Source organism: Mus caroli, unplaced genomic scaffold (genome assembly GCF_978045245.1).
Source record: "Mus caroli unplaced genomic scaffold, Mus_caroli_1 scaffold_7, whole genome shotgun sequence".
Classification (NCBI taxonomy): Eukaryota; Metazoa; Chordata; class Mammalia; order Rodentia; family Muridae; genus Mus; species Mus caroli.
Window position 1 is genome coordinate 81,586,473 of NW_028227262.1, and position 13,630 is coordinate 81,600,102.

General features: G+C 41.3%; 1 long non-coding RNA gene across 3 annotated transcripts in view; it reads right to left on the reverse strand.

Annotated features, from left to right (window-relative positions):
* The window catches only part of LOC115031338 (uncharacterized), a 28,024-nt gene that overhangs the window by 12,564 nt on the left and 1,830 nt on the right, over positions 1 to 13,630 (reverse strand). The window contains exons 2-6 of one of the 3 annotated variants that reach the window (XR_015047619.1): positions 11,517 to 11,598; positions 9,636 to 9,750; positions 8,416 to 8,560; positions 4,018 to 4,192; positions 1,846 to 3,381 (exon numbers count right to left, since the gene is read on the reverse strand). This is a non-coding gene — a long non-coding RNA (uncharacterized LOC115031338). Of the gene's footprint in view, positions 1 to 1,845; positions 3,382 to 4,017; positions 4,193 to 7,716; positions 8,561 to 9,635; positions 9,751 to 11,516; positions 11,671 to 13,630 lie in introns of those variants that run through there. The other 2 variants (XR_015047620.1, XR_003836973.2) reach the window with 2 other exon arrangements.

Sequence of the window (13,630 nt, forward strand, 5' to 3'; positions counted from 1 at the left end):
TCTCTTCCTAGTGATGGCCAACTAGGCCATCTTCTGCTACATATGCAGCAAGAGACATGAGCTCTGCGGGTACTGGTTAGTTCATATTGTTGTTACACCTATAGGGTTGCAGACCCCTTCAGCTCCTTGGGTGTTTTCTCTAGCTTCTCCTTTGGGGGCCCTGTGTTTCGTCTTATAGATGACTGTGAGCATCCACTTCTGCATTTGCCAGGCACTGGCATAGCCTCATACGAGACAGCTATACCAGAGTCCCTTTACCAAAATCTTGCTGGCATATGCAATAGTGTCTGGGTTTGGTGGTTGATTATGGGATGGATCCCCGGGTGGGTAGTCTCTGGATAGTCCATCCTTTCGTCTTAGCTCAAGACTTTGTCTCTGTAACTCCTTTCAGGGTATTTTGTTCCCTATTCTAAGGAGGATCAAAGTATCCACCTACTGGTCTTCCCTCTTCTTGATTTTCTTGTGTTTTGCAAATTGTATCTTGGGTGTTCTGTGTTTCTGGGCTAATATCCACTTATCAGTGAGTGCATATCTAATGACTTCTTTTATGATTGGGTTACCTCGCTAGGGATGATATCCTTCAGATACATCCATTTGTCCAAGAATTTCATGAATTCATTGTTGTTAATAGCTGAGTAGTACTCCATTGTGTCAATGTACCACATTATCTGTATCCATTCCTCTGTTGAGGGACATCTGGGTTCTTTCCAGCTTCTGGCTATTATAAATAAGGCTGCTATGAACATACTGGAGCATGTGTTCTTATTGCCAGTTGGAACTTCTTCTGGGTATATGCCCAGGAGAGGTATTGCTGGATCTTCTGGTAGTACTATGTCCAATTTTCTGAGGAACCTCCAGACTGACTTCCAGAGTGATTATACAAGCTTGCAATCCCAGAAGCAATGGAGAGTGTTCCTCTTTCTCCACATCTTCGCCAGCATCTGCTGTCACCTGAATTTTTGATCTTAGCCTTTCTGACTGGTGTGAGGTGGAATCTCAAGGTTGTTTTGATTTGCATTTCCATGATGATTAAGGATGTTGAACATTTTTTCAGGTGCTTCTCAGTCATTTGGTATTCCTCAGTTGAGAATTCTTTGTTTAGCTCTGTACCCCATTTTTAATGGGGTTATTTGAATTTCTGGAGTCCAGCTTCTTGAGCTCTTTGTACATATTGGATATTAGTCCCCTATCAGACTTAGGATTGGTAAAAATCCTTTCCCAATCTGTTGGTGTTGGCCTTATATCTTTATTGGGTTATACAAGCATCTTGTGCTTCATTGAAGATAAATTTTGCCTCAAAAACATTTTAATCAAAAAATAATTAGTTTGTTATTTTATATGTATGTGTGATTTGTCTGTGTATCATGTGTGTGCAGTGTTCACAGAGACCAGAAGAGGGTGTCAGGTCCCTGAAACTGGTGTTACAGACAGTTGTGAGACACTTTGTGGGTGCTGCAAATTGAACTCAAGTCTTCTACCAGATCAACAAGTGCTCTTAATTGCTGAACATCTCTCTAGCCTCACTTTAAAATGTCTTAAGTAAAATATGTTTATTAGGGAAAACATCAATAAAAAATGTGAAGAAAAAAAACCCCAGCATAACTTGTGATTCTACACTCAGAGGAGCACTGCTTACATTTTAACATGTGGTCTTCCTAATTACTTCTACATACATACATAGCATTGAGTTGGACAGAAAGTTTTATGTTTTAATTTTGTAAATAAACTGTGTACTAACAACATACTTAAAGATTCTTTATAATTATCTCCTAAAGGATTAGTTTGCTACATAGAACAAGGGTTCTACATTTGTTTGGTGATGTCTGGAGCCTATGATACCCAGCATTCTCTGCAGCAGCATATGTGTAATGTGAAATCACTCCCTAAAGAGCTTCCTTGATTGAGACCTGAATCCTAGCTACCAGAAGATCACAGCACTAAATCATTAGGCTGGGAGTAGAATAGTTAGTTGATGCAGTACATAAAGTATCATCTCAGAATTTGCTCTTCTGTCATCCTCAGATAGTTAAACTATTAAAAAACCCAGTCTGTGGTTCATTGGACTTATTTTTTTAACTTGGGGAAAACTGCATCATTGCATGACTAGGTTGTCATGATCTACAACCTCAGAAACATGACACAGCATGAGCTCATACTAGCAAAGCTCACATTTATATATGAAATTTAAAAATCACACTAAATTGAAAACTGTATTTGAAGTCAACAAAGTGACAGACATTAGAACTTCTATTTTAAAAGTCCCATTGCCAAGACTGGGAAAATGGCTCAGGGGACAAAGTGCTCAAGTGTAAGTTTCTGCGTTCACATCTTCAGAACCCATGTAAAGCCAGATGTGGTAGAGAGAATCTCTAACCCCTGAAAGTAGGCAAAGAATCCACATAACCAGCTAACCTGGCATATGCAGCTGCAAACAAGAGATCCTGTCTCAAACAGGATGACCGGAGACTGACGTCAATATGCTCTCCGTGACCCACATGCATCTGTGCTCACACACATGATCATTAACACATTAAGTGTGGTTCACTTAGCAAGAAGCGTGATAACTTGTGGTTAAATATTCCAGTGAGTCCTCTTTTGCCAATGATGGGAAACATTCAGACAGAATCATTTGAAAAGTAGAAAAGCAAGGGCCAGAAGCAAAGATCTGTGAGAAACAGAACCGTCTTCAGCTTTACACTTCTGGCAAACGATAAAAGGCATCTCTAATGACAGCAGCCAGATGGAGATCAAATGACAGCTGGGAGTTGATAATGGCCCCCAGCCCTCCGGCAGACAAGCACAGGGTAGTGGCAAGGGGTGTCAGATGGGTGGGGGTGAAGGGGTGAGGCCGGGTGGGGGGGAGTATGTTCCTGGTACTACAGCTCAATTCTGGGAGCAACAGTATTATCCATGTCAGCCATGGCCAGTTGTGAGGTGCTGCCTGCCAGCCAACTGCTACATTCCTGAACCATTTCAACCCTTTCTTCCTTTCTACTCTGGCCTCTATTAGTTACTGGATACTATCAGCTAATTAATGTCCCCTAAGGTGGGAGGGTCCAGATGTTGAGGCTGCAGTTGCTGGTTTGAAAGTTCACAAACACAGGAAGCCTTCAGAGGATGAGAGAAAACATACAGCCATTCTAAAGTGGATTCCGGGGAAGTCATTGTTTGGTATATAAAGAGGCACAGATGAGAAATATTTGCATAACATCAAGGCCAACTCTTTAGCGCACAGAAATACATCATTTCCCATTGTCCAATCTCTTTTCATGAGGGCTGACTTCATCCAAGAAGGATTGTGCATATTGCACAAATCCAGAGGAAGCTTTCATCACAGTGGATGGACTGGGAGGTCTAGTATTTTTGTTACCATCAATGACACTGTAAAGGTTAGAGAAAGTGAAAACAGATACGGTGTTTTATTTAGATGAAAGAAATCAGAACAAATATAGTTAAAATAGAAACTATAAAGATGGGACCATATCATGAACAATGTATGACTTTTTACCATGTTCTATAAAAGTACTAAACAGACATATTAGTTAATGCTGTTTCTTAAATATCATTTGTATGATTTCTATCCCTAGAAAAAGAATGTTATTTTTACGTAGTGCTGGAATTACAGGCATCTGCCACTACATGGGTCTAGACATTCTTGAGTTTTGAATACTGTGCAAATAAGCATATTATATTAGTCTAGAAGCTTTCTTTATTAATTAAAAAACCTAGCAGAAAGTAAAGGGGGAAATGTCATCAAATCTGAGAAAAGTAGGTGGCAGAGCACTGGAGAGGACTGCCTTGAAGGTTCCTAAGAGCTCAATCAAAAAAATGAGAACTGGCTGTATTCAAGGCCACATGTGAGCTTTGGGTCACAGATGGGCTTGTTATGATAAGTTTATATGTAATATATAAACCTAAACTTCTAAAACAGAGTAGTGGGCCCAGTTGCTAGGGATAATTAGAGACATGTCAAATTAACTGAACTTAATTCAGATGGTCATTAAACAAGAAGCCCACCTGGCCTCAGTTGTTTCGCCATCTGTTGTGGATGTTCTCCAATGTTTGAGTTCCCACCAGCTCCCAGGTGTGGCCTGTTTATTAAGACACAGTGCCAAACTGTATACCATAGCATTTGGGAAGCAGTCAACGTGTTGAGGTTAATTCAGCAAACTGTAAGAGCTTCAACTGAACTCTGGAGGTGAAATGGAAATTTTGAAAAATCAATATCAAAGCTGTGAAAAATGTGTTTTGAATTCTTAGACCCATTCTTTGGAGATTTAAATTGTAAGACCAAAACACTGTTACTGTGTCTGTTTCTTAGTCTGTGTGTCTGTCTCTCTGAGTATGTGTGTCTTTTTGTCTCTGTCTCTGTCTGTCTGTCTCTCTCTGTCAGTGGTGATAAGGGATGGTATGTTTCAGTGACTGCAGAAAATAATAGAATAACAAATTAATAAGTACAAAATGTTAGAGCTGGAGTGAACTTAGAGAGCAGCCTTCTTATTTCCAGCTGGGCTAACTGTGCATCTCAGGGGCTGCGGCTGCACTGAATGCATGTGTGTGAGTGGATGCTGAGTAGAAGAAGCCTATGCCTCGCCTTCCCCCCACCCCCTCCCCGGGTCCCACTCCCTTTAGGCCACTCTAGCCACATCTCTGCTCTGTCTGTGTGCTCATTTTGTCTTTGGAGAAAATTCTGTTTTGTGGTTTTCTTTTTTTTTTTTTAGGTTTAATAACTATTTGGCAAATGAAAGAAACTGAGGAATGAAGCCAGTAAATAACCTGCCTTACAGGACATATTACCTAATGCACATCCTTGGAAGGACATCAAACTAGATTTATCATAGTTGGCTATACATACACAGTACCTACACGAATACTAATTGTACAACATCACTTCAAAACTTCCTTAAATACAGACCAGGTATAAAATGTAAGCATGAAATAAATCTACAAGCAGCTTCTCGTGTGTTTGTAGTGAGGCTGCCTACAATAGAGAGGACAGCTTGTTCCCCCTTTTGAGGCTCCAGCTAAAAGTGCATAGAAACTCCATGGCTCGTTTGTGTTTAGTGGTCAGAAGGATTAACAGGACTACTTCTCACTCCTGGGCTCATGCCTGGGTCTTATAAGGAGCTGAACCAAAACATATGGGGAGAATCATATGTCATCATGAGAATGTTGTTAAACACCGTCCATCACTGTGCCACACACTGATATGGTCTGTGAAGCACAGAATTGTGCAAACAGGACAGTTACAGTGTGATAATGCTATCTTACAGCGTAAGGTTTACTGCTTTCTTAAAAGCATTGAAGTTAGAGGGGTAAACGTTGAAACTATAACAAAGACTGCTCTAACTTTCCTTTATTCTTCATTTCTTTTGTTTTCAATCTCCTGAAAATTATTTGCTCTCCTTATTTGCACTGCATCTTTAAACTCTCCCATTTAAAAGAAGGACCTCCATAAAACCTTCTCAGAATTGGGGGATTTCAGTGGTAGAACATAACAAAGATCCAGACCCCAGCATAAAAACAAACAAAGACCCATCACCATTATATTCTGTTTATGCTACATTGAAAGAATAAACCTTGAACTTGGCAATTAAGCACCTTTTTAACGTACTAAGTTTTAGAGTTCAGCATAAGTTAGTAGAGGTCACTGATTATTAGTGAATAAAACATACCAGGTGATGGCTCTTAAAAAAAAACCAAACAATCCATTTAACAAAACACTAGGGCAGCATGGAGGGAGCATGGAGAATAGTGTGCAATAGTATGTACAACCTTCTGTGCTTTAACAAGGCCACAAGCAAAGCAGTATTGCATCAAGACAGCTTCTACTTTGGTATGTACAGAAAGACCAGGATACAGCCCTAACTCTAATTCATTTGCCACAACCTTAAACCCATACATACATCTTTTCAGCACGAGATCTGAGTTAAAAAATGTTTAAGGGTCTACTGTTTGTAAAGCACTATTCTGGTCACTCGGAGATTGATCAGTGCACCGAACTAAATTTGTAACCCCTTTAGGGAGCTGAACAACCCCTTTTTTAGGGGTTGTATTTAAGATATCCTGCATATTAGCTAAATATATTGTGATTTAAAATAGTAGCAGAGCCATAGTTGTGAAGTAACAACAAAATTAATTTTTTGGTGGTGGTGGGGTCATCACAATATGAGGAACTGTATTAAAAAGTCACACAGCATTAGGAAGATTGCTAATCTAACCACTGAACTTATACTTGATGCCTGGGATGGCCAGCAGAGGACAGTCAGGTAGCCAAAGTTTTTAAGAAAGATAGATGTGTCAGAGGATGAGCGCTGATGTACTTTAAAATCAGGAGAACACCCCTTGCAGATCAGTAGTATTGGAGGGTATAGAGGTGTTAAAACTTTTACACTTCTGGAGGTGAACAGGGCAGAGACCAGTGCACACATTCATCTTAGTGGCACTTAGCCCCAATTGTAAGAAACGGTTGCCTGATGTTACAGTTTGAAGTAGAGTCAATAGTATTTACTGATAGAGTGGAAGAGGGCAGAGAAAGGAGTCAGAGGGAGGAAAGGTGATGCCACCAACCACAGCAGGGACAGATTTAGAAGAACAAGAGGCTGGACAACTTTTGTCATCTGAAGTTCAAAATGCTTACTGATAAAGATGAGTAAGCAGCAAGGTTCAGCCAACAGCATGCACATTTGACAGTCACCGAGGCATCAGTATTAAGGCCACGAGACTACATGAGGTCATTAAGATTATGAGGACAGACAGAGAAGAGGTTCAAGGACAGAGCTTTTGAGAGGAAGAAACAAACTTTGCAATGAAGCTGATGTGGGAGGAGGAGCCTTTCTTTCAGAGAGGAAGCTCCGAGCCTGTAGGAGCAGGGGCAGACCTATAGCAGTCAGCTACCAAGGCACCCACCTTCTTCCCCAGGAACCAGCCTGTTGAACAAAACCTCTCAAAACCCTCCTGGGATGGAAGCCTTCTGAGGCAAACTCGGGGCGAGGGGTGTCCTGAAGGCTCTGGTCCTCTTATTTTGACATGCTGACTGGCTGGTGAGATTTGAGCATCTAGAAGCAACACAGGGCAACTGGCCCAAACTGTCCACCACACCATGACTCCATTACTCTCTCTCCCCACCCCACACCCCTCCATGTACCCTCTATTGACTCAATGGTGATCCTCCTATTTCTGCCTCCTGAGATTATAGGCATATGCCAACAGGTCAAACTACTCTTTATAGCAGAAAAGAGTTGCCATAGGATAAGTTATTCTTAAACCCCAAATCAGAGGAACTGGGAATACTGTACAGTTTTACACAAGAGGTAACAAATTATCCACATGTAGTGGCTTAGAAAAGAGCATTTGCCATCAAACCTGAAATCTGAGTTGGATCCCTAGAATCCATGTATGTGGTAGAAGGTCAGAACTCCTGAAACTTATCTTCTGACATTTCCACATGTGTGCCTATATGTGCACAAACATATCTCTCTGTCTCTCTCTCTGTCTCTCTCTGTCTCTCTCTCTCTCTCTCACACACACTACATATGCACACATACATCACACACACACACAAATATCACATATACAAATCATATACACATATATCACACATAATACATACAGATCACACACATCATAACATACACATAAAGTAAAACAAATGTTAAAAAGTTTAAGAATTTTTAAAAAGATATATTTTATTTTTAATTATGTGGATGTGGGGGTGCATATGAGTATGTGAGTGCAGGTATCCCCAGGAGGCCAGAGGCATCAGATCCCTGTGGGTCTGGAATTACAGGCAGTTGTGAGCCATCAGACATGGATGCTGAGACCAAACTCAGGTCCTCTGAAAGAGCATTATACTCTCTTAACCACAGTATCATCTCTCCATCCCCACCCCCATTTTTAAGTTAAACAACATCTATTTACTATTTCAGAGCTTCTGACTATCTGAAGTCTGAGCACAGCTGCTCCAGGGGAAAGAAGTTGGAGAGGTGAGAGGCTGACCTATTCTTAGATCTATAAGTCTGGCTAACAACTCAGGCCTGGGGAGTTCATAGGCTCAGGTAGGCAGGGAATGTGTACCTGATGTTTAGCTAAATTGACAAAGCAGTGAATTGCCGTTGAAATATCTATGCTTATATCCACAGACAAGAGTGACTCCCATTCAGTAAGGGAAGTCCCTCCAAACAAAGGACAGTGGTGAATTCAGTCAAGATACAGAAAATAAGCAATGGTTATGGGTCCAGCCTGAAGCAAGACAGGAACACCATCTCCTCTAAGGCTCAGGAATATTGCAGAGGAAAATGTGGGAAGTAAGAGCCAGACTATAGAGTAAAGGCTATGAAACACCATTCTCTAGACTCAATACAAGTATTGCAATTATTAACCCTCAACTACTATAGTTACCTGTATCAGACCCACCCATGTAAGATCAGTTCTGGGCTGGAGAGATGGCTCAGCGGTTAAGAGCACTGACTGCTCTTCCAGAGGTCTTGAGTTCAATTCCCAGCAATGACATGGTGGCCTTCAACCATCTGTAATGGGATCCAATATCCTCTTCTGATGTCTGAAGACAATGACAGTGTACTCATATATATAAAATAAATAAATCTTAAAAAAATCATTTCTATCAACAATAAGTCAAAGAAGAGGGGGTGGGGAGGGCTCCCTGGGCTCTACCTTTTACCTCTAAACTATTGGTAGTGATTGACCCTGCAAGATGAGGAACTACTGTCTTTAGTTGAGTACCCACTGCTGAGACCACTGGCCTCCAAATTCATGGTCGCACAGACAGCCTTGGGTAATCTCAGTGGGTCACAAAACAAAGTAAATGCTATGCGTGTAAGAGAGATTTGTGGGGAGAGTGTTGGTGAGGTGATTGGGAAGTGGGGGATGCGAGTGGGCAAGGTGTGTTTTGTGTATGTGTGAAACTGTCTACGACATTTAAATAATAACACTATGTAGTAGTACTGGTAGTCTAGACACAGACCACTGGGCTCCCTGTCTAAGTCACAGCATGCTTAAACCAGTATTGGTCAGGCCACACTCCCATCTAGAAGCTTGATGAGGAAGGATCTCTTTCTAAGCTTCCTTAGGCTGTTAGAACAATTGCTTTCCTTGTTTGCTTCTTTCCAGCCAGCAATGGAAAAACATATTCAATCTCTCTTTAGAGAAGATCCAGTTCTCATTTAAAGACCTCAACTGCGGCTAACAGTCCAGCCACTCTCCCCTACATGGTCTGCTCTGGGCCAAGGATACACCTATTTAATCTGACTCCCAAGAACACAGCACATGGCAGACATACACATGGACACCTACCTAAGCATGCACGGACATGCCTTTATCTGTCTGAGCCCGGGCTATACGGGAGAATCTCCCTTTCTTTCATTCAGAGTCAACTGTTTAGGACCTTAATTACACTTACAAAGTCCTTTCTTCTTTGCAATGGAATGTAAAACCCAATTGTCATATTTTATTAGTTGAGGCAAGTCACGAGTTTTGCTCACACTCAGGAGCAGGTAGAGACCATCATGACCACATTGGACTTTTTCCCATTACTGTGATGGGCCAAGAAACTAAACTTTGTTCCATTCTGCCTTAGACACACTTCTTATGGCTGTAAAGAAGAAAAATATATATACCTGACATAAAGAAGAAAAGAAAGAGTTGTTGTGGCTCAGAGTTTCAAAGGCTCTGTTGACTGTGGCCAGCTGTGAGGCCATCATATGGGAACACGGGGCAGAGGATGCTTAAACCCTGGCAGGAAGGAGACAAGAGAAAGAAAGGGATGAGGAACTAGGTACATCCTTTAGAAGTGCATCCCCAGTTACCTACTTCTTCCAGCTAGGCACCAGCTACTAACATTTCTGCTGCCTTCTGAAGTAGCACCACTAACTGCTGATCAAGCCTTTGATGCCCAAGCTTTAGAAGGGTGAAGAAGAGGGAGGAGTAGGGGGAGGGAACAGAAGGGAGGGTCAACTTTTCATACCTAAGCTACAAATTCAAAGGAAATACTGATCCTAAGGAAAGACACATTTTTAGGTGATGGTAAATCTTGTCCAAATAACGTTCTGAAACAAAAATGGAGGTAAACTCACAGGTTTGCTTTAAAACAAACGAACAAAAAAAAAAAAAAAAAAAAAAGACTTATCAAGCCTATGCAGATAAACAATAGCAACAAGAAGTTGAAGCCTTATGATTTCATAACTTGGGATTTCTGTTCTAGGCAGTAGACTATGAGTTGACTCACACCGAAATAACAAGCTCCTTTCCTTCAGTAGCAACTGGCTACAGCTTGAAAGAAGGAAACACTACAATTATGTATTGTAGAACCAGTAGTAGGAATGTATGTGCGATAAGGATGGAGATGATGTCACAAAACTTTAATATGCAAAACAGCAAAATAATTTAATAATTGTCTAGTACCTACTTCCCCATGACTACCAGATATAACCATTTAGAGATTTTACAAATATGATTAAAATGTCATTCTAGTCCTCCACACTTCAACACCTGGGACTACCAGAAGTAGTTTTAAAAATAGCATTAGGAAGGTATGATGCGCATACCTGTAATTCCAGCACTCAGGAGGCTGAGGCAGAAGGATTGAGAGCTTGAGACTCTGTCAGAAACAAACAGTAACTGTGCTGCTTAGTTTTATGTTAATTTGCCACAAACTAGAGCCATCTGAGAGGACAGAACCTCAATTGAGAAATTGCTTCCATAAAATTGAGCTACAGGTAAGTCTGTAGCATATTTTCTTAATTAGTGGCTTATGTGGGAGGGTCCAGCCCATTGTAAGAGGTGTCATCCCTGAGCTGACCACAGATTCTGTAAGAGAGCTGTCTAAACAAGCCATGGGAAGCAAGGCAGTAAGCAGCACTCACCCGTGGGCTCTGCAGCAGCTCCTGCCTCCAGGCTCCTTCCTGATTTGAGTTCCTGCCTTGGCTTCCCCCCAGTGGACTGTGATTCAGGAGACATAAACCAAATAAACCCTTTCCTTCCCAAGTTGCCATGGTGTTTTTATCACAGCAAAAGAAACCCTATCTAAAACAATACATACTGGACTTGTTATGTGGAATATAAACATCTATCACTATAATCCAGGACTCTAATATAAAGCTGCAATCAAGCAGGCAGGCTGAATGCAATTCCTCCTTCCAATCATAATACCCACAGAAGACAATCACTGGTGAAACATTCTAGGTAAATTCAGCAATGAGGTAACACAAGCTTGGCTGAGTCAGAGTGTGTGACATGAACAGTTTTTGAATACCAGATTTGGATAAAATGCCATTTTTTAAAAATAAGGCTAAACATAGCATTAAGTATAGTTTTTGAGGGATAAATACTATACTTTTGCTATGTTATACCCATTTAAAACTTCAAATAGCTGCCTTTAATGGGGCACTTTAGTACTATGTTTCATCTGAATTGCATAAACAGTGCATGGTTCTGCTCAGCTTCCATTCAGATGAGCAATTATGGGACGTTCAGCATAGCTAGCTGATGACAGTGAATACCATTTTGTCCGAAAATCCAGTTGAAACACAGGTATGATGGCGACTCTTGGTTGTCAACTTCATTCAGTACATCTGGAATTATCTAAAATTCAAAAACAGAGGGCACCCCAGTGAAGAAATTTTTGCTTAACTTGAAATAGAAAGATCCACTTCTAATCCAGATCCCGAGGCAGGAAAACACACTCCTTTAATATGGACCTTGAGGTGACAAGGCACACTTCTTTAATCATACCTTCCCATGAGGTGGGAAAGACACACCTTGAATCTGGGCCATACCTTGTGTGGGAAGCTTAGACATGGAAAAAGGAAGCTTTTGCTCATCGCCTGCTTGCTCTAGCCTTGCTAGCATGTCTATTCCTTCACTGCCATTAGAGCCTACTTTAATGGGATCCCAGCACATTCAGAAGACCAACTGAGACAGCTAGCCTCGAGGATTGGACAACTTCTTGATTCTTGGACTTTTTGTTCATAGCCAGCCATTGTTGGATTAGTTGGACTACAGACTGCCTGTAAGTCAACCTAATAAATCCCCTTTGTATATATGTATGTGTGTATATACATATGCATACATATATATTGATTTTATATGTTCCACTACTCTAAAGAACCCTGATCAATACAGTGGACATACCAAGTAGATCATGAGGTCTTTGTAGAGAAAGAACCAGAAATTGTTTAGGGCTTATATTTTTGAAGTGATGTTAAAGGTGACTTTTCTGAGAATTCATGCACAGGACTGTAGGGTCATGAGGTGTTGATTAATTCTCAGATTCTTTTTAATTCATGACATCCACTGTACTACTGAATGTAGGGTGTTGAGGACACCAAGTTGATGAAGTCATAGTCTCTGCTGTCACATCATCTTCTAACTCTTTGTCAGGTGCATCCTTCCAGAGAACTTCTAAGAAATGTCTAATGGGTAGAGCCCTGGAGTTCTAGGGAACACAGTTCATTAGTCTCCAAATGGTGACTCAGAGCGGCTTGTGTCATTATGGTATTTTAAAGCTGAAAATGCTTTAGTGCCAGTTACCTGTATTGTTCCTGGAACAAAATTAAGAAAGGAAGGGTTTATTCCTGGGTACAGTTAGTCCATCATGGGGAAGGCTTGACAGCCAGAGCTAGAGGTGGTTGGTCACATGGCATCCTCAGTCAGGAATGAACCAAGAATGACCATGCTCAGTGTAGCTGTTTTCCTTTTTACATGCAGTGAAGACTCCGAGCCCATGGAATAGTTTTATCCATCCTAATCTAGATGACCCATCACAGTCACACCCAGAGGCTTGTTTTAGTAATGGCTCTTGATCACCATTAAGCTAACGGTCACTGTTAACCATCGCAATTGAAGCCTAAACTTCAATATTGAGATTTTGCCCCTGATGCTGTTTTGCAGGGCTAGAGATCAAATTCTGAGCCTGGGCCTGGAAGAAGCTAGGCAACTACTCTACCACTGAGCTAGAATCCCAGGCCCCCAGTGGTAGAGAAATTCTCTCTCTCTCTCTCTTTCTCTCTCTCTGTCCTCTCTCTTTCCTCTCTGCTTTATTTACTTTTGAGTGCTCTAACTGCATGATGTACACCTCATGCCAGAAGAGGGCATCAGATCCCATTATAGATGATTGTGGACCACATTTAGTTGCTGGGAATTGAACTCTGAACCTCTGGAAGGATAGCCAGTGTGCTTAACCACTGAGCCATCTCCCCAGTCCCAAGGAATTCTTTAACAAAGCATAGCCATTTAAAGCTTTAAGGCATAAGTATGAGGTACACAAGCACCCAGGGTAAGTCATACACTGACACTTGCTCCTTTACTCAACTTTTGTCTCTAGGGGACATCTCCAATAAGTGAACTAGAAAACCAACCTATAAATTATCCATTAAGTTAAGATTAAGAGAAGTTGAAAATATTTTGTCTACAAGAATAAAAACTTGCCGGGTATGGTGGCACACGCCTTTAATCCCAGCACTTGGGAGGCAGAGGCAGGTGGATTTCTGAGTTCGAGGCCAGCCTGGTCTACAAAGTGAGTTCCAGGACAGCCAGGGCTATACAGAGAAACCTTGTCTCGAAAAACCAAGCCCCCCCCCCCAAAAAAAAAACCTTAAGGATAACTCACATGTAC